The sequence below is a fragment of the Dioscorea cayenensis genome, chromosome 20 (genome assembly GCF_009730915.1).
Source record: "Dioscorea cayenensis subsp. rotundata cultivar TDr96_F1 chromosome 20, TDr96_F1_v2_PseudoChromosome.rev07_lg8_w22 25.fasta, whole genome shotgun sequence".
Taxonomy (NCBI): domain Eukaryota; kingdom Viridiplantae; phylum Streptophyta; class Magnoliopsida; order Dioscoreales; family Dioscoreaceae; genus Dioscorea; species Dioscorea cayenensis.
Genome location: NC_052490.1, coordinates 4,102,905 through 4,121,685, shown reverse-complemented (window position 1 = coordinate 4,121,685; position 18,781 = coordinate 4,102,905).

The following is an 18,781-nucleotide window of genomic DNA, read 5'->3' as shown; positions in this document are numbered from 1 at the left end:
CACCATCGTTGCTTTGGAGAAGCAGATGGAAGTAGCTTGCGGGCATGATAATGCCCGGTGCACTTTACTAGGATATCATAAACAAAAAGCATGGCTCCATGGCTCCCATGGCTCCAAGCACCATCATTACCCCGCAGGCGAGAGCAACACCAGCTTGCAGGGATTCTTCGCCCAGGTGCACTTTTCAGGATCCGGTTACAAAATGCATGCTAAGAACAAGGATTCCAATACTACGAGGAAAACAAGATGCAAGGCTTTCCTGTAACGCATCGGGAATGGTTAACTTTATTAAACTTGGGTTGCGGCGAAGGATCTTCTTTTTCTGGAGGCAGGGGTTTTGGTTTCCACAACTTGGCTTAAGTGGGGGCTGAATCTGGAGGAGAGATCATCGTGAGATGAAGAATCACCGGCAATAATATCTTTGATAACTCTCCAACAAGGATAATTGAAGCAGAGGGTTATGAATGTTCTTTCTCTTTGTTGTTTTCATTGATGCATTACTTAGAACCATGAGGGGCTAACTTTCATTTGACACCCGGTACGATCCCTTTACTTGTGTGTGATAACTTAATTCCTTTCATTATTGAGAGTTTCCTTGTGTGGTTCCTCTTGTTTATCTTGATTTGCTTATCTTTTGTGTTGATTGCCTTGATGTTGTATGTTGCAAACTCAGTAATGAGGATTGTCGCTAACTACGTGTGAGCATTGTTGGCATTCATGTTCCATGGTTATAATTGTGGTCAAAGCATCATGTAGTTAAACCACGTATCTATAGATTATTAGATTGATAGTCCATTTAGCTAGAACACATTAAGGGAAGGGGTTGCATTCTACTCCAAGTCATGAGGTGATGGGTAGGTATCAAAACATCCCTCCGTGAGTGGTTACCATGGTCAGGAGATAATACATGTAATCATTGCCCTAGTCAGCCACATTTTGTCAAAGGGATTGTATGTAAGGCCCGTCGACACACCCTTGCGTATTGATGACTCTGAAGTGCCGGGTTGTCGAGAAGTAATAAAAGTACCCCGATGGTGGATAAATCGATCCATAGAACAGTTGGCGGAAACACAAGTGTTGCTGTTCATTATAGTGAAAACCAAGTGATGTTGATTCAAAAATATCATTTTGATAAACTAAAGAGAGAGAACAGGAAGAGTAAAAGAGGTGTCGATAGTAAATGAATTGCCAGAGAACGTGCTCACAAGGACTATTGTTTCAAATGAAAAGACACAATATTATCTCTAATTGAAATTTAATGAGTCATGGCAGTCAAGACACATGGTTAAACCTAAGGTCAACCATGACTGACCCTCTACACTATGCCATAGCAGGAGGGAATACTCTCAACAACTCACACGGTGTGGGGACGCAGTTCTGGGGTTCCAGGTGATAAACCATATTATTTAATAGATCGTGCCCTTTGGTCGGGGTGAAAGGCACCTAGTCATGATTAGCCCTAGCACTAATGATTGCTTCAATGGCGCACTCATTGGCACAGCGACTTCGGCCCGATTGAGTTTTGTCTCTTGGCACTTCACTCTATCGTGACCACAAAGGCTCGCGGGTGGGTGGGATGGAAATCGTGGCGGAAAGGAAAGAAGGCGTTCCACTGCACTGCAAGAACTCTGTTGACCCTCTTCAATCTTTTAAGTCTATTAATCTAATGGGTCCACTCACTCCATTGGGATTACCAAAAACTACCAGAGCCTGATGAACTCTAGAGTGAAAGTGTTGTAAAAGCATTCAGGTTGAAACTCAATTAAAACATCCCAAAGCAACAGGTCAATGTTTCAATAAGTCATGGGGTTTGAAGTTCAAGCACCCACCTTTGGGTTTACGGCTTTCCATGACTTGGCCACAAAATCAACAATATGAAATGAAAGTAAGTACAAGGAATTATCCATGGAAAACCCCATTGTTTATCCGTGTCAATGGTTTTGAAAAACTTCTTTCATCTTCTCAGGTTCCATATTCAAACCTAGGCACCGCCGCCGAATCATCTGAGACTGACTCTCTGACGGTTCTCCTCTAAGATACTTCGTGTCTAAAAACCATGAAACCACTCTAAAACCAGCAAAAGCCTCTGAAGCTGGCACTTCCTGGGAAGATGGGTGAATAGTAACACAACCTTTGCATGTTGTGCAAGTACGGTTATCGTAAGTACCGGAATTGGGTAGTTGTATCCTGAGGAGCAGTTCTTAAGGAAATAAAAGTATTTCCTGTTTATAATTAACAATTGTTGGTTATGTGGGAACGATATCAAATCTGAAAATAAAAAGGAATGAGGGTGCAAGGGAATGAAGGCAGTAGATGAAGACGGGGCACCAGGAGACATTGCTCACTTTCGGGACTGACCCCGTTTCAAGTGCTTCAAAGAGACTAATCGGGTATAATTCAGGTGGGTGACATTTGATAATTTAAAATTTGAGGAGATCCAAGACACACGATTACTAAACCTAGATCAGGCGGCATTTAACACTTACTATGCCCGTGGAAAAGAAATACTCCGACATCCTCACCTTTGTGTGGGTTGCTGACTCCAGGGACTCCGGTGATGGCCATTCCTGGTAGCAGATCTAACCCTTTGGTCTGGGAGAAGATACTAGTGCAATTGACTTGGCACTGAGGTTGCTAACATCCAAGAACTTCATCAACTTAAATCATCCTGCGTCAAAACTTACCGCATTCAACTTTCTTCAAAATTATTTTCTGTAAAATACAAATACCTGAGAAAATTGCAAAATACACGCATAAGCAATAAAATGCGAATAATGTGCTTGTCTTAAGAAAGAATGCCGCGTGCCTTACCGCGACCCCGCGCCGAATGAGGCAGATCTGACCAAACTTTCCTCAGCGATGTTGCGGGGCTAAATGAGACATCACGAGGCATGGCCGGAATTTCACAAAATTAATTTCGAGGATGCACAGACTTGCCTTTGATGGCGTGCCGTTATTTACTACGTTAGTGCTGGTGGCTCGCTCCTTCTTGAATTCACTTTATTTATAAAGAGCCACATGATTGGGCACACATCGTGGTGGGAAAATGCACTTAATATTTCAATTAAACAACATTGACAGCTTAACAATGTTGTACAAATTAGAACTCTCAATTAATGGCGCACATTGCCCTCCCGCTTTGTGTGTTTCCCTGTAAAGCATAATGGAGTTGGCACACCAAATGTCTATGAAACTTTCAACTTTGATGGCACGGCCTTATTCCACGATCCCAAAATTCCATCAACAATGTGATACGAAATACTTTTTCGTTTTCTTTTTTTTTTTTTATACGACTTGTCTCACAACCCTAAATGTTACAAATGAACACAAATACACATAGAATGTGCAATAAAAGTGATAAAGTAATGCTCAATATAAGAAAAGTATACCCAAATGCATTGCTTATACACAGAACTTATCCTTTGTCCATTCCACTACTTGTCTTTTTCAACCTAAACATATCTCATTTTCTTTCTGTTTTGTTCTTTAATTGTTTTTGACTAAATTTCAACCAATCTCCTCGAGCCATTGAATTTTACAGAAATTGAACAAGTGTCGAGAGCTATACCAATCCTTGAGGATTCGACTACGACTTGGATTCAGGGGCCAGATTTTTGTGTTATATGACGGTACATACGTTTATGCAAAAGGCGTGTTAATATTACTTTAAGAATATAACAATTATAAGCTTGATCATCACCATTTATCTTGAAAAAAGCTTTCACTAACATGGGCCTTGATTAATGACGCAACCTATGATAAAAGTGTTTTCAATTACGTCATGTACATGGTCTTAAGTACAATTTGACAAACCAACCATTGCTACAAAAAATTTTCCTATTAGAACTGAAATTTTAGAAATAGATTATGTTCTGTTGTAATCATGCTTGGATTTATAACATATGAGGAAAATAATTCATAATGAACTTAATTACCGATAAGCGCAATAGATTAGAAAACACATTTAGAAATAAACTAATTCATTTCTAAATTAGATTTTGGGGTTTCTTTACCACCACGGTAATATTGGTATGACAAATAAACGCGACGGAAACCTGGTGGTTAACCATGTTTGCGTTTTGATTTTATGTGGTCATTAGTGAGGGGTTTACATAACTTTTCAAGACTTTTTGGAGATATTTCGAGACTTCTATAAACTTTGGAGGAATCTTCTTGGGTTTACATGAGGCACCTTTAGAAATATCCTTAGTAATATCGAGAGTGCAAGTAAAGGGGTCTGGATAGAATACCCATAGAGAGGTACCAATCTAGGAGAAGATAGCAAGGCATGAGGGGTCATTATGTTTTCTTTGTTGCTTTGTTTTGGATTGGTATGTTTTCTTGCAAAATGGGAGCTAAGCTTCATGGGTCTTTGGATATCAATGATCTTGATGATAACACATGTAGCGGACTTTGTTTACATCAATTTCATATTGTGGAGGGGTTCTTTATTGATTCAACTCTTGATGATGCAAACTTTTAGTTTGTGTTCTATTGTAAATATCACATTTGAAAGGGTTGTAAGCATGCCCGGAGATAGGATATCTCGAACTTTTGAACATAGCGTTAAACCTAACAAGATTCACAAAAATATTAATGTTATCATTGAGAAGTAGATTAAAGGGAGTTTTCAACCTATGTTCATATGGGATTGGAGTTAGCTGGCAGCAGGGAGAAAGAGGTGGCATAATTTATGGATCTCCATGGTTGCAGTGGGCTGCATTGACTACAACTAACATTAGGTCTCATCCTCTTGAGACTTTGTAATTAAATGCTTCATTTCAAGTGATTGAATACCTCATGATCTTTTATTGATATTTCTCGTGTTTACAAAATTTAGTTTGGTTTTTCTTTATTTCTTACAACCTTTATTATTTATAGGCTAATAGTAGACAAATGGCTATTAATAACACTTCTAGTTCTTGTGAGTTCTACACTTTACTCCATCATTGTATTATTTAAGCAACTAGTGGGTAAAAGCCAATTGATTGATAGAAGGTACCGGACATGGATCCCCCTAAATTTCAAGTACAATTAAAGACTCAATAATGATTTAATTTTTGATAGGTTTGGGTTGTGGAGATTCATGAATTATAATAATATTTTATCAAGGAGCTACTTGTGCTAATCTCATACAAAGGTCAAATGAAATCTCTTTAGCAACTTTCTCCATGAATCTATCTCCTAGGATTGATGCCTCGCACTCTCTGTCATAGTCTAAGGGTGTGAGGGTACACCTATAATTTCCCTTCATTTAAGGTAGACCTATATGCTAATGATTTCCTTAATCTATACATGTAAATCAAGCAAGAGTTAAAAGATCTTGTTTGCATATATGGACTATGCTTCATACACAAAAGATAAAACCTTACAAAACAAATCTATATGAAACCTATGTAAAATTGGTACATCCACAATACAGAATTCGTACTAGGCATCACCAATATCCAAATAACCAAGGATATTTGGTTCCACTCATCCTAAGGAAATCTGAAAGCCCGTAAAAAGAAAGAAGAAGAAATAGAACATAATAAAACTCCATTAAACTTCAATCTCAATTCCTAGAATCCTCTTGAAAAACTTGCATCCTTCCTTTTCAATAACAATTAATGACCTCAATGATGCTTTCCATGGATCTTTCCCAATATGACTCCTTAACTAGTAAAATCTTTATTGAAAACACCGAAAGATCCTAAAAATTACAACTGGGGTCTTAACTGTTGGACCAATCTGATTTAAATACTGGAGCCCAGCATAAGGTTGTGTTCATGTAGTCTGCACTTTAATCCTTTAAAATCATTTAGAGCAAAATACTAGGGAAAAATAACATGAACCCCAGTTTTCCTATGATCTACACACACATCCTCGACATGGCATGTAACTCCCAAGTTGAGCTCTCACCTTAAATCACCATGTACAATTGGTCTCTAGGACATGTGTGTTTATGACCTCAACACATGGATATAGTTTGCACGTGTATTCCTACGGTTTTGATGTTCTCATTTTGACCAGGAAATCATTCGAGAATCATATCTTCTCAGGGTGCATGATTTTTAGTCTAGACATGAGAAATAAAAATAAACTAAATTTTAAAAAACACCAGTCACACAAGAGAAAAAGATAAGTATAACTTAATTATGATAGCATGATTGGTCATTAATTTTGTGGCATTTCACTTGGCATTTTTGGTTGATCTAGTATTTTGTTTGGATTTGATGCTCATTTTCTATTCATATGTGGGGTGATATTACAAGGGTAAACCTCTTCCATTAGGGTTTTCTACATCCTGATTAGATATCTAATCTTTTGTAGCGACCCTCTACTTTTAACCACTTAAGACTAATGGTCACTTCTCAACATGGGGCGGGCATGCAACCTGCTTTGCAACAATCTGAGTAAGGTGCACGCCAAGTCTTACAAGAGAACCTTCTCATACGTTTCATATCATCAAAGAAACTAAAAGATCACACAAAAGATTCAAGAAAAGGTTCACTCAAACAAATATAAGGAAAAGAATAATAATACAAAAGTATGCGACAATATCTCCTGACTTTCTCAAATACTAAGTATAAAAATATATAAGGAATAACAAGTAAATTCTATAATGGTCTAGTGGATCCACCAAATATGCCTATATACAAAATAGAAAGGCCCAAATGGACCATTACCATAGATGAACAATACACCGCACAACTCTAAAACACCCATCGTCCCCTTTGAGCCTAGGAAAAAGGGAGGTGGGTGAGAGTAATGATGTTACTCGGTGGGGGTGGATTAACATAAATTTACAAGGATATAAAACTACAATAATTAAATTCAAATAAAATAACATAATTATACATATGACTCTAAAATATTTCAAAATATATAATCAAATTGAAATTAATAACATAATAATTAAACCAAATAAAATATATATATATATATATATATATATATATATATATATATATATATATATATATATATATATCTTTCTCTCTCTCTCTCTCCTCTCTCTCTCTCTCCCAATTATACATATGACTCCAAAAACATTCTGTATATCATAAACTTTTGTCAACATAAGTATATACATATAGGTTCCCTTGGGCTTCCCACAGTGCAGGTGAAGTCAAGTAGTACCACAATGACTGGGATCATAATCCCGCAGGGGCTAAGGAGCTATGCTTACCATCTTTAATTGTTTTATACAACTTCTAAGTGTAAGTAATTCCAAGCTGGTAAAAAATTAAGAAATTAAAAGTAGAAATTAATCTACCTTGGGGTGAATGAGAAAAGAAAAACCATAGGGAAAGAAGATGGTTACGGATGTTGATTCCCTTGGGGCTGCTAAGCAAGATGCTAAGGTTATAAGGTAATGGTTTTGTTGTGCCGAGGAATCCTAAAGTAGGTTAATTCGAATCCTCAGCCGGTTAACCCTAATCTCATATGAGTATTGGTTCAAAATCTCTTCCAACCAAAATCTGCCTATGATTTGCATTGAGCTAGTGAATCTCTAATTAAGTTTAAACACAACATCTGGGGTTCCATCCCTAATTGTTGGGGGTTTGAAATACATTAGAAGCTATGTGGTGTGTTCGCTGTGGGAGGATCTTTTTTCAAGCTAATTATTGTTGTACTGGGCACACCACGGCATTCAAGTACAACCTAGAAATTGAACCACAAAGTTCTCATGTAATCCAAACATAAATGAACACTAAACTTGAACCACAATCCAAACTAAATGCATTAAAAGTACTCAAAGCATCCAAACAAGAAAGTTCACCCCAAAGGTTCACCGTTATACAACCAAATAACACATTCAAGGTCATGGAAACAACTAAAATAAACATAACAAATACTCCCTCAAACACTAGAAGCGAATGTGCCAAGTCCGAGAAAGCATTGAAAGCTTCCACAGAACACGTACATATGAGTGGCGGCTTCCCTAAATGCGTCTTCAAAGAAACTTCCCTCAAAGTGAGGATGAGTAAAGGATCTTGCCAAAATGACGCTTTCCTCACTTGGTTGTTCCCTTCAAAACTCCCTTCAAATTTGATCCTTCACCTCGGATTTAGCCTCGATGGTTAGAGACAAGTGTGGTGAAGAACACCCCTCACAAAATGTAATAGAAACCTTTTTAAAGGAACTTCTCGGGTTTTCAACGCCTCCTTGTGTGAGTGAAAAAGTGCCCATAAACCACCATAGATTTCTATCAAGAATTTTGTTTAAAAGGCGCTACTGATACCCTACTGTAGTAATTTTGCTACAATAATTGGTATGAAAATCTATAGTTGTCTTCTGACATTCTCATGGGCTACGCAAGGTTGCCTAAGGAGAGCACGAGGAGCTTTGTGATAGGTCCTTTGTGCTTTCTGATGCTTGCTATAGTGTACATGAATGGAACCAATTAAACCACAAAGGGCATACGCCCTATCAAGATATACGAATAGTGGAAAAACTTATATATATAAATATATATATGAGGTTGCTTATCAAGTTCCAAAATGAGTATAAGATAAAATCTAATTAATTCAGTAGTGAACCCAGAAATGTATCAATAACAAATTTGGTTTTAAACAACCTTCAAAAAGAAATCATAATGGACCTCATCACAAAATCGTTAACAATACAAAATTTGACATTGTGTAACTGAATAAAACTTAAAATTTCACAAGGAAAAATTGAAATGTAAAATCATTCCCAAGCAATAGCCTAAAACCACTCCAACATTGGCGAGTCATTGCAACTATGTTGCAGTCGTCAGAGTCTTTTCTACACTTGATGTTGACCCACTAAGACTCATGTGGCGACATCCGTATCTCAATGTAATAATACCCATTTGAAATTCTCTACACCTCTAAAAGAAAACATAATGCAGGTCCGGCCGCCGCCATACAAGGCGACCGTGGCGGGTGGGTTACAACCCCATCCTATCACAAAACATAAGCACGGAGCGGGGTCGAAAGGCCATATCATAATCATAGAAGATTAACAACCCCAAGTGTCACTAATAATATTCAAAGTTCCATTTCAACACATTTCCCAACATAGAATAGAATTCAAGTTTCATAGAGAATTCAATCATTAACCATGTAAAATCAATTCATATAGGGATATGTTATATATTTATACTTGTAACCCATCATGTGAAATACAATTATCAATAGGATAATAATCCGTGCAAAACCTTTACAAATATCATGTGGGTAACATACAAAAATAGTACGGAAACATAAACATAATAACACGGGACAATTAAAATCATTTGGAAGCTAATAGAGCTATGCATCACAATATAATCACACTCATATGTACTAGTAATTTCGTATAAAAGACAATATCATAGTGCACCATTTCAAACCAACCAAACCTTGATTTAAATGTGATAAAACCAAGAACAATTCATCAAAAGATTAGAAAAGCATTTAAAGATCCTAATAGAGTATGCATTTCAACATAACCCACTCAGAAACAAACACTCCCAAAAAGTCATTTCCACACTTCCAGTGAGGCTCCTCACTATCTCGGGAGATTGGTCCACCTAGCAAGCAAGAACACGACACATGAAAATGAGTCGAAAACAAAAATACATAAAAACACGCGTGTGACTCCCCTAATCGGCACTGATTTGGCCCGAATTGAGACTCAAATGATGTCCAATTTACCTAAAACAAGAACTAATGGGTTTTGCTTGCATACTACCCGATCTGATAATGTACGATCTCAAGGATGAAATCTACTCAAGATTTCAACAAGATTTGGAGAGGATACAAAAATGGATTATAATCAATAACATTTTAAACATCTTAGAAGAAGAGATTGCAAGATTAAGAGCTCAAGTGATCATCATTCAACAAAACCCTAGATTCAACATCTAGGGAGAAAAATATGAATGAACAAGGAAAGGGAGAAACCATACCTTGATGATTTCAAAAAGAAGAGGTGAAGGATCATCCTTCAATCCATAATCAAAGTAGCAAGAGAGAGGTTGAGGAGGCACTCATCCAAGTAAAAAATAAAGAAGAAAAGAAAGAAAGCATTAAAAGGGAAGAAAAATGGATAAAAGACCAAAATCCCCTCGCCTAAATGCCCTAGAAAAATCTTTATGTGGGCGTGTGAAAAATTCCCTACGGCCGTGTGCCACATGGCCTTTACTTGCAAGTGCTACAATACCGGGTACTCGTAGTTTGCTACAAGCCTATTGCCACATTACCAAATGCCAGAAAGAAACAAGGGCACCCACATGAGCGTGTGGTACACAACACCAGAAAAAGACACAAAGGCGTATACAACCTTCACGCAGGCATGTGGTGCACAACACGAGAAAGAGCACAAAGGCCTATACAACCTTCACACGCAGCGTTTGCATGCCGGTGTGGATTTTTGGAGTCATGTATTCTACAAAAAATGTAGAAATGATCTTTCTACGTCAAGGAAATCCCCAACTACTCAAACCACACTACTATACACACCCAAAATACAAAAACAATACCAGACGAGAGGTCCTTGGTTTCACAAATGCCATTAATATAATTCTTATATATTTGATTTTTTTTTTTTGTTAGAGGCAGTGATGCCTATGCAATTCTTATGGTATATGATATATAAAAAGAAAAATTAAAAAAACTAGATTATGGAAAAAAATATGCTATTAATCCCCCATCTTTAAAATTACTCACATTACTAGTGATGTAAATATTTGGAAAACTGATAAGTGCTTAATTATACAAGTTTTATATCAAAATTTGATAAGGCGCACAAACAAACCTAATAGTGACACAAGTGCACATGTTGTAGCAATATAAGTGTGCAAATAAGTAAGGTCGATCTCCACGAAGGAAATTGAACACTAGATACTAACTCTTTCCCTTATTATCTAGCCAATCAAATCAAAAATTCAGATTTCTAACAACAAAGAATATACTTCAAAGAAACGCTAATATAATCAAGTAAAAATTAAGATGATAAGAATGGTAGTTGGATAAGATTTTCCTTGGTTGTTAAGAGTAAAGACTTCTATTTTTTTTAAGAATTCTTGAGCCTAATTGGTTATGATCGTTGGACCATAAAGGTTCCTTACATAAACTAGTACCTATCTCTAAGTGGCTAGGTCCTAAACATGGTAGGCCAGGTATTTTGCACATTCTCCCCATGAATGCATTATGATTCTTGGTCCTCTCTACCAAGTCACCTTAGTTCGAAAAGTTCTTATTATTCTATCTATGAGAAAGAAGTTTAAACTCTTTCAATTGTGTGAGATCATTCGCATACTCTAACTCTAGACAACTAAGCATGCAATCAATTACAAGTTCAGGCTCTTGATAACTAAACATATGCTCACAAGCTGAGGCTCTTGTTACTAATCAAATGGATGAAGCATTGATACAATTGAATCTCAATATCAAAACAAATTAGATCAATAGCAAAGGAGTCTAGAAAATTTATTTCAACCAAGTTTCATCCAATCCAAACACCAAGAAATATGTTTTTCTACTCATAGTTGTAAACAACATGAAAAATGTGATGAAATTACAAATGAAATGGTTTCATGAATGTCTTCCACAAATTTAATGGAATGAGGTACAAAATGACTCCCAACTCTTCAACTTTGACACTCTTCTTCAATTGCTTACTTGATCTCCAATAAAGTCTTTGAACTTCAAATTCTAGACCCTGCCCCACCCCCCCTAAAAAAAATAAAAAGAAATTCTTGAACATCTATTTATAGAGTCTTTTAGAAGGCTAAACTCGAACACAAAACATGGGGGTGTTTAGTGGGTGTGTTAAGTCATTAATGTTCTTAATCTATGATCATCGAGCAAATACATGGCTTAGGACACGTGTCCACAGAATACAAACAAGGTCTTGTTCTTACACCTGCACCTTATGGGGACGAGGGACACGGTCATGTTCTGCAGCCATACTTAAATGAGTAAAATTGTAGTTATGTTCAATGAAACATGGCTATGTTTCTTAGGTATGTTCAATTCAAATTCTTCATTTTATCTATCTACATCATTCAAAATTTTCTCAAATCATATTATTCTGTAACAAAAACATGTAAAAGGATCTAACATAAATACAAAGAAACAAGCACAAAGAGATATCTACATGAGACACCTGCATGGAGACAAGCACAATGATGTGTACAATGTCGGCGCATAGTAATGGCACACAGTGCCGACAAACAGTGATGTGTATAGTACCGACATACAGTGACATGCACAGTGACGACGTATAGTGACATGCACAATGACAACATACAGTGATATACAACAGTAAAAAAATGTCGATCCCAATTCAGTCCTCTGACACAGTTATTGCCAGTGGTGCTCTTTCTCACACCGATATTAGACTTAATAGTCAAAATTATCATGAGTGGGCATTTTCGGTATGCATTCTTTTGAGATCAGTTGGTCTAGCCTCTCATCTATTTGAAGATCCTCCTGATGAGGCGATGACTATTGCGGCTGCTGTCAAGGCTTGGCCGGTTGCCGATGATCGTGTTATGGCTATTTTGTGCATGAGTATTGATGTTTCCATCAGGATGAGCTTTGTCGATCATTTATCAGTAGAAGAAATTTGGGACTATCCTCAACAATGCTATCTACATACCAGTGAGGTACTCTGATTCTACCTATGACAAGGTCCCCTTGCGTATATCCCGCAAGTGCACGGGTTTGTCGAAGTAATAATCCTGGGTGAGCGGGTATCGAATCCACAGGGAGTAGAGAATAAAAATACTTAATTCGATTCTTAGCTATGTAAAAAGATCAATGATAATGAGTGTGACAATGATTCAATTCTCAACGATAAAAGCAACAAGTAAGAGAGCAAAAAGTAAAAGAAGGGGATAAAGGCAATCGATAAAGATGGGGTAGCCCGGATAATGCTCCACCTAGGATAATTGTTTTCAAGTGCAAGAACCCTCTATTATGCTTTCAATCAATGCAATGGTGAGTCGTGGAAATCCTTAATTACATAGTCCCAAATCTAAGGTCAACTATGCCTAACTCTATACATGTCCCGGAGAAGAAATCGAACAATCTGAACACCTCGCACTCGTATAGAGTTGCAATGAGCTCTAGGGATTCCAAGTGATAAATCTCTTCCTTATAATAGACCTAACCCTTTGGTCCGGGTGGAAGGTCCCTAACCACAATTGAGCCCTAGATACTAAGATCACCTCAACGCTTCACTCCGTTGCCGCAGCGCAATTAAGCCCCAGTGAAGTTCATCCCTTAGACCATTCACTCTATTATGGCCGCAAGAGAACTCGAGGAATGGAGGTAGAATCTATCACTCGGAGGAAATGGGACTCTCCTGCACCTCTCGAGCTCACCCTCTCAACCCTCTCCAACCTAGTTTTGTCTAGCGCTCGTGGTGTGTCACTCACTCACAAGGTTACCAACAAGAACTCTCAACCCTAGTGTAACTCTAGGGGAAATGTTCATACAATCAAGAATTCAAGGTTGGAACTCACAATAAACATCAATTTATTGAAAGCATAATAAAGAGGGTTCAAAAGAAACAAATACATCCTAGGGTTCACAATACCCGAGTACCCACTAGGGGTTTAGCTCTCCATGGAGCTAAGTACAATCAAAGAAATAGAATGTAAAAAGCAATGAATCCATAAAGAAACCCCTCGATGGTCGTGTCGATGGTCTTGTGGAGAGTCCTCTCACTCGTCGCAAAGGGATCCTTTGTCCGGCCTAGGATACACTCTCGCCCGGATCGGGTGCCAGGCGAAAGCTCTCCCAATAACCTTCTTCCAAACGAGCAGCGATGTCAAAGCCGTAGAACCTCTCCAAAAAACCTAGCTAATACCCCTCGAAACCCTAGCCGAAAGCCCTCTGCAAGTTGGGGAAAAGATGGAGAAAAAGAATACCAAAAATCGGGAGCTGAATCGGCTTTAAATAGATGGAATCGGGCGACTACACGGGCGTGGATGCTCCACGCGCCCGTGCGGAATTTCCACACGGGCATGGATAATTTCCACACGCCCGTGTGGATTCTCTGTTTCTCTGGTTTCTCGGCCGTCTGTGAACAGTGCTGCTACAGTACATACTATAGTGCTCTGCTACAATATTCGACCTGAATAGCTTCCTAATTCCATACTTTCATCGGGGTAACGCAAACGGGCACACGTTCACGTCGTGGATCACTTGCTTCTTCAGTGGTGTACACGTTGGTGAAACTCTTGTTCTATGTGCATAAGTCGGAATGCTCGAGTGTGACTGCCTTTGTGCCCCTCCAAATGGATGTGCCAACTCGAATACGAGGAAGTTGGCACACACTCTAGCATCTCACATCGACCTATGTCACATCGACCTATGTCTTCGCGTTTGAACCTTAGCAAGATTTCCTCCAAAATCGGTTTACTGTGATCCACATTGACCTATTTCCTTCATACTCGGCCTCACAACCCTACCTGCATAAAAGTAACATAAAAACACACATATTAGTGTAAAGACCCGAGAAAAGTAATGCTCAACATAAGGAATGAACACTTCGCATTCGTATCGCAGAAGAACTTATCAAACTCCCCCACACTTAAGATTTTGCTTGTTCTTAAGCAAAAATTAAAAACGTTATGTGCATCAATGAAGAAAATATATTGGAAGTGCTTGGCCTTAGGTTCACCAAAGTATACAAAGAGAGCATTCTACAAGTAAGGGAAATTTCAACATTAAAAACAAAAAACCAAAGCTCTAGCTAAAAACTTGAATAAAAAAGGACAACAAACCCGAAATCATGTACGTGTGTGAACTCACTCATAACAACCCAAGGTATACTCCTCAAAATTCTAAGTACAAGGGACTTATTTATCTACAAACGTGACAACAATTTCAAAGATGGTAGTAGCTTCACACATCCTCTAAGGTAGCACTTTCCAAAGAGGCCGCTAAGGTGGCTTTCACACTTCGAGATGGTAGCTCTTTATACCAGAGTGGTAGCTTTCACTCATCCTATGAGATAGCTCTTTCTCTCATTAGGGCATAGCTAGTATCCGACTTATGAGAGTAGCTTCATACTACATAGGTGGTAGCTCTTTCCACCCAACAAGCACAAATAAAAAATAAAACTATTTTGTTCTTTCTTTTCATTTTCCATTTTTTTTTTGAAAATTTAGCACAAGAAAATAAACCTAACTAGTCCCTTTAACATCGAACATGAGTTTCCAATAGAGTTCAAAGAGTGAGTACTGCACTAACTGTAAATCGGGCAAAAATTCCTAGAAATTCAAGCAAGAACTAGAGCATAAAAACATTCAATGTTAGAAATTCTCCTAATCTGAAGAATACAATCATTGCAACTAAGGTGAACTGCCATTGGCTATGTGAGCATATATCAATCAAGAACAATAGAAAAGATGTGTGCACTATGAAACTCCCCCCCACACTTAAGTTGTACATTGTCCCCAATGTACACATTCAAGCTCACTCAAAATGTAAATCATTCAAAAGAAAATGTGGGAGAAGCAATCAAAACAATACTCCCCTGACTCCTAGTGTGACGTTTGATGAAGCTAGTTCGTTGGGGAGTAGGGGTTCCAACGGGTTGTGAAGCTCACTACGACCCAAGTACCTCGAGTACCTTTACGGTGCCCATGACTAAGTCTCAATTCCCAAGAAGACAAGACCATCTTGCGCATACACGAGGGGTTCAGTGAAGCTCAATAAAGACAAAATAAATCGAGTGTATATAAAAGATAAAGCAATGACTACAACTCGATGATGCAAAATGAAAATAAACTCATAAGGAGAATCCTTTCTGAGTGAAAAAAGTCTAAAAATAGGAAAAATAAAATAAAATGCAAGAAAGTAAAGGAAGGGAAAATCAAGTGTCAGTGTCGCTCTCAGGCTCCTGTGCTGCTGCTATTGGTGAAACACATAGTGGGTCTACCTGTGCCGGGGTAGAGGATGGAGGTGCTAGAGGAACTGAGGGGGCCGGAGGAGTCCTCGTTCGCAATACAAATAATGAGGCGATGTCTCGCTCTAAAATCTGCTGTAACATGTCGAAACGCGCCATGAACTCTGTGTACTGAGTGGCCTTCGTAGCCCTAATCTCGGCAACCTCAGCTCGGATCACTCCTATAGCATTCTCGAGCCTCTCAAAGCGATCATTGGCTCGAGATGATGAAAACATACACACTGGGGGTGGCTCCTCTACCACTTGAGGTGCCTCGGTCTCCATCGTTCGTTTGGTGCGGAGGCTCGTGAGCGGGGCTGAGATGCTCCGGCTTCATCACCCTCATCCCGGCTATCTCCGGAGCTGGTATTACTAAAAGCAAAAAAATCCACGTCCGAACCCTGCGGACCATGCCCATCATCCGCATCGTCTCTAGACTCGGGGAGGCGAGTACACTCATCTTCTCGACCCCGCGAATCGAATCCAAGAGACCCATGCCTAACACTAATCTCGTAATATAGGGGCCTGAGAAGATCGCTCCCAGTCTAGCATAGTGTCCCACGATGTCGATGTACTCGCCGGGATGTGCCCTAAATGAATCGATACGTCTGTTGTACCGTCGAGTACAAGTACAGTAGCTCCTGACGGCTCAGGACACCAGTGCTATCACCACGGCCATTTACCGACCTACTCATAATGGCATGCAAGTATCTGTATGCAGGTCGAGAAAGGCACGTGGCCTTGGACACCCCTGGCTCATACTAACCGTGACCACATAACACTCTGTAAGCTCTCTGCGGGGTTAAGATTCTAGGGTAATCAGTCGGTAACTGTGCGTACTCCTCTGTATCTATGAATGCCTCCTCGTACAAGCCAAATAGTACTAAAAACTGCGTGATGCTCAAGCTATGGTGGTGACCAAATACTCTGAACTTAATAGTGTCCACACTGTCGAAGCTCGCATACGATCTATCAAACTCGAATGATGAAAGCACCTCCAGTGCAAACTCTCAGATGGCTGGCTCTCTAATCGTCAGCAACTGCCGCCAACCACCTTCTGAAACGAGATCCTCGATCTCATCAGTAAACTCATCTCCCTGCTGCAGATCTCACAATATAGTTATGTCTAAAAATCGAGTCTGCACATAACGGAGCTTCGACAAGCGCTCATAGCGAACCTGATGATCTGGAATTGCAAACCGCATGCCCTCGGGCTCAGGAGATGACTCAAGTGGTCTCTTATTAGCTTGCTTCTTTGACCTAGGTGCCATAATCTGCAAGATTTAAACGAAATGGATTAAACAAGTTGATAAACCAATGCTGCAGAAATCGACACGGTCGTGTGGAATTTCTGCACGCCCATCTGGATCCATGGGGCATGAGAACCGCACGGCCACGCTACAAAAATCTAAAAATACAACTCAAAAATGCTTCTAACTTCGTTCTAGACATAAAGCATCATTCTAATTGAAGAAATGAAGTATTTACAACCATATTAATCGATGGAAACATTGAATTGTCAAAAATCATGAGAAATAGGGCTTAGCGACGAGACGGGAAGAAAAAGTGAAGAATCGACCGGAAAACCTCGCTAAAATTCTCCCAAATTGGCGCTATGGAATCGGAGAGTGATATGAAAGTGTTTTCAGATGAATAGAAGTTGTGAAGGGGGAGAGAAACTGTTCTTCTTTTAAAGAAAACTCACGACCCTTGGCGTTCTGTGCAACCACACGGGCGTGCGTTAATTATCCACGCCCGTTCGTCCTCACTCTAAAAACACTACAGGGGCGTGCGCACGCCCTTGTCTCCTTTGACTTTGACTGCTCTCGCACGGGGCATGAAGAAAACATCCACGACCGTGCTGCCGAATCACAGGGGTAGCCGCACGCCCCTGTGGCTTCTCTGGACATCCGAGAAAAATACTAAGTGTTACACACGCCCGTGCGGAAATTCCCCACGGGCGTGGACATTCACATGCCCAATTCATAGGGGCAGCCGCACGCCCCTGTGTCTTCTCGGAATGGAGAGAACTCCTCTGCAGAGTTTCACACGGGCGTGCGGAAATTACCCACGCCCGTGCATGGTTCACAAGGTTACCCACAGGGGCGATTCCACGCCCCTGTGTGCTCTCGTGAAAATCCGTCCAACTCTGCAGGAATCCACACGCCCTTGCGGAAATTACCCACGGGCGTCTGACAGTGGCATGGTCGTTCACAGGGGCAGCCGCACGACCCTGTGCCTTCTCTGGATGGGCTCGCAATATACGCCCACGGGCATGTGGAAATTCCACACACCTGTGTGTTTTCTCTGGATGACTTAGAAAAAATCTGCAGGCTCTGCAGAAATTCTCTGAACATGTTTACACACTCAGAGCCTGCCTTATTATGCAAATTTTACCAGTGAAGAACACGAAATAGAACCCAAACGACCAAACTTCGCCAATTCCTCATAAAACACACGATGAATTTTAAAAAAAAAACCACAACAAAATCGCAGCACATCATCTAAAAATTAAGACACGAACACTTAACAATTTATTCATGCAAACAAACTAAACTAAAAGATATGAAAATAGTAAACACTTGGGTTGTCTCCCAAGAAGCGCTTGTTTAACGTCACTAAGCTTGACGTACCTTGCTTACCTCACGAGGGTTCATGAATGAAGGTTGCCCTCTTCCCATAACTTGAAAGCATGATGAGCAAAGTCTCTTGAGGGTAGAGGGTGTACTATCGGGCTTCGGACCACCTAACAATGGTTCATCCAACTTTCTTGGTTCATGTACGTCTCCATCAGTCGTGGAGCCTTTTCGGTGGCATCTCCTAGCCCTCTTCATTTTCCAGAGCACCTTCTTCAATATCCCCGGGGTAGATATTACTTCTTCAG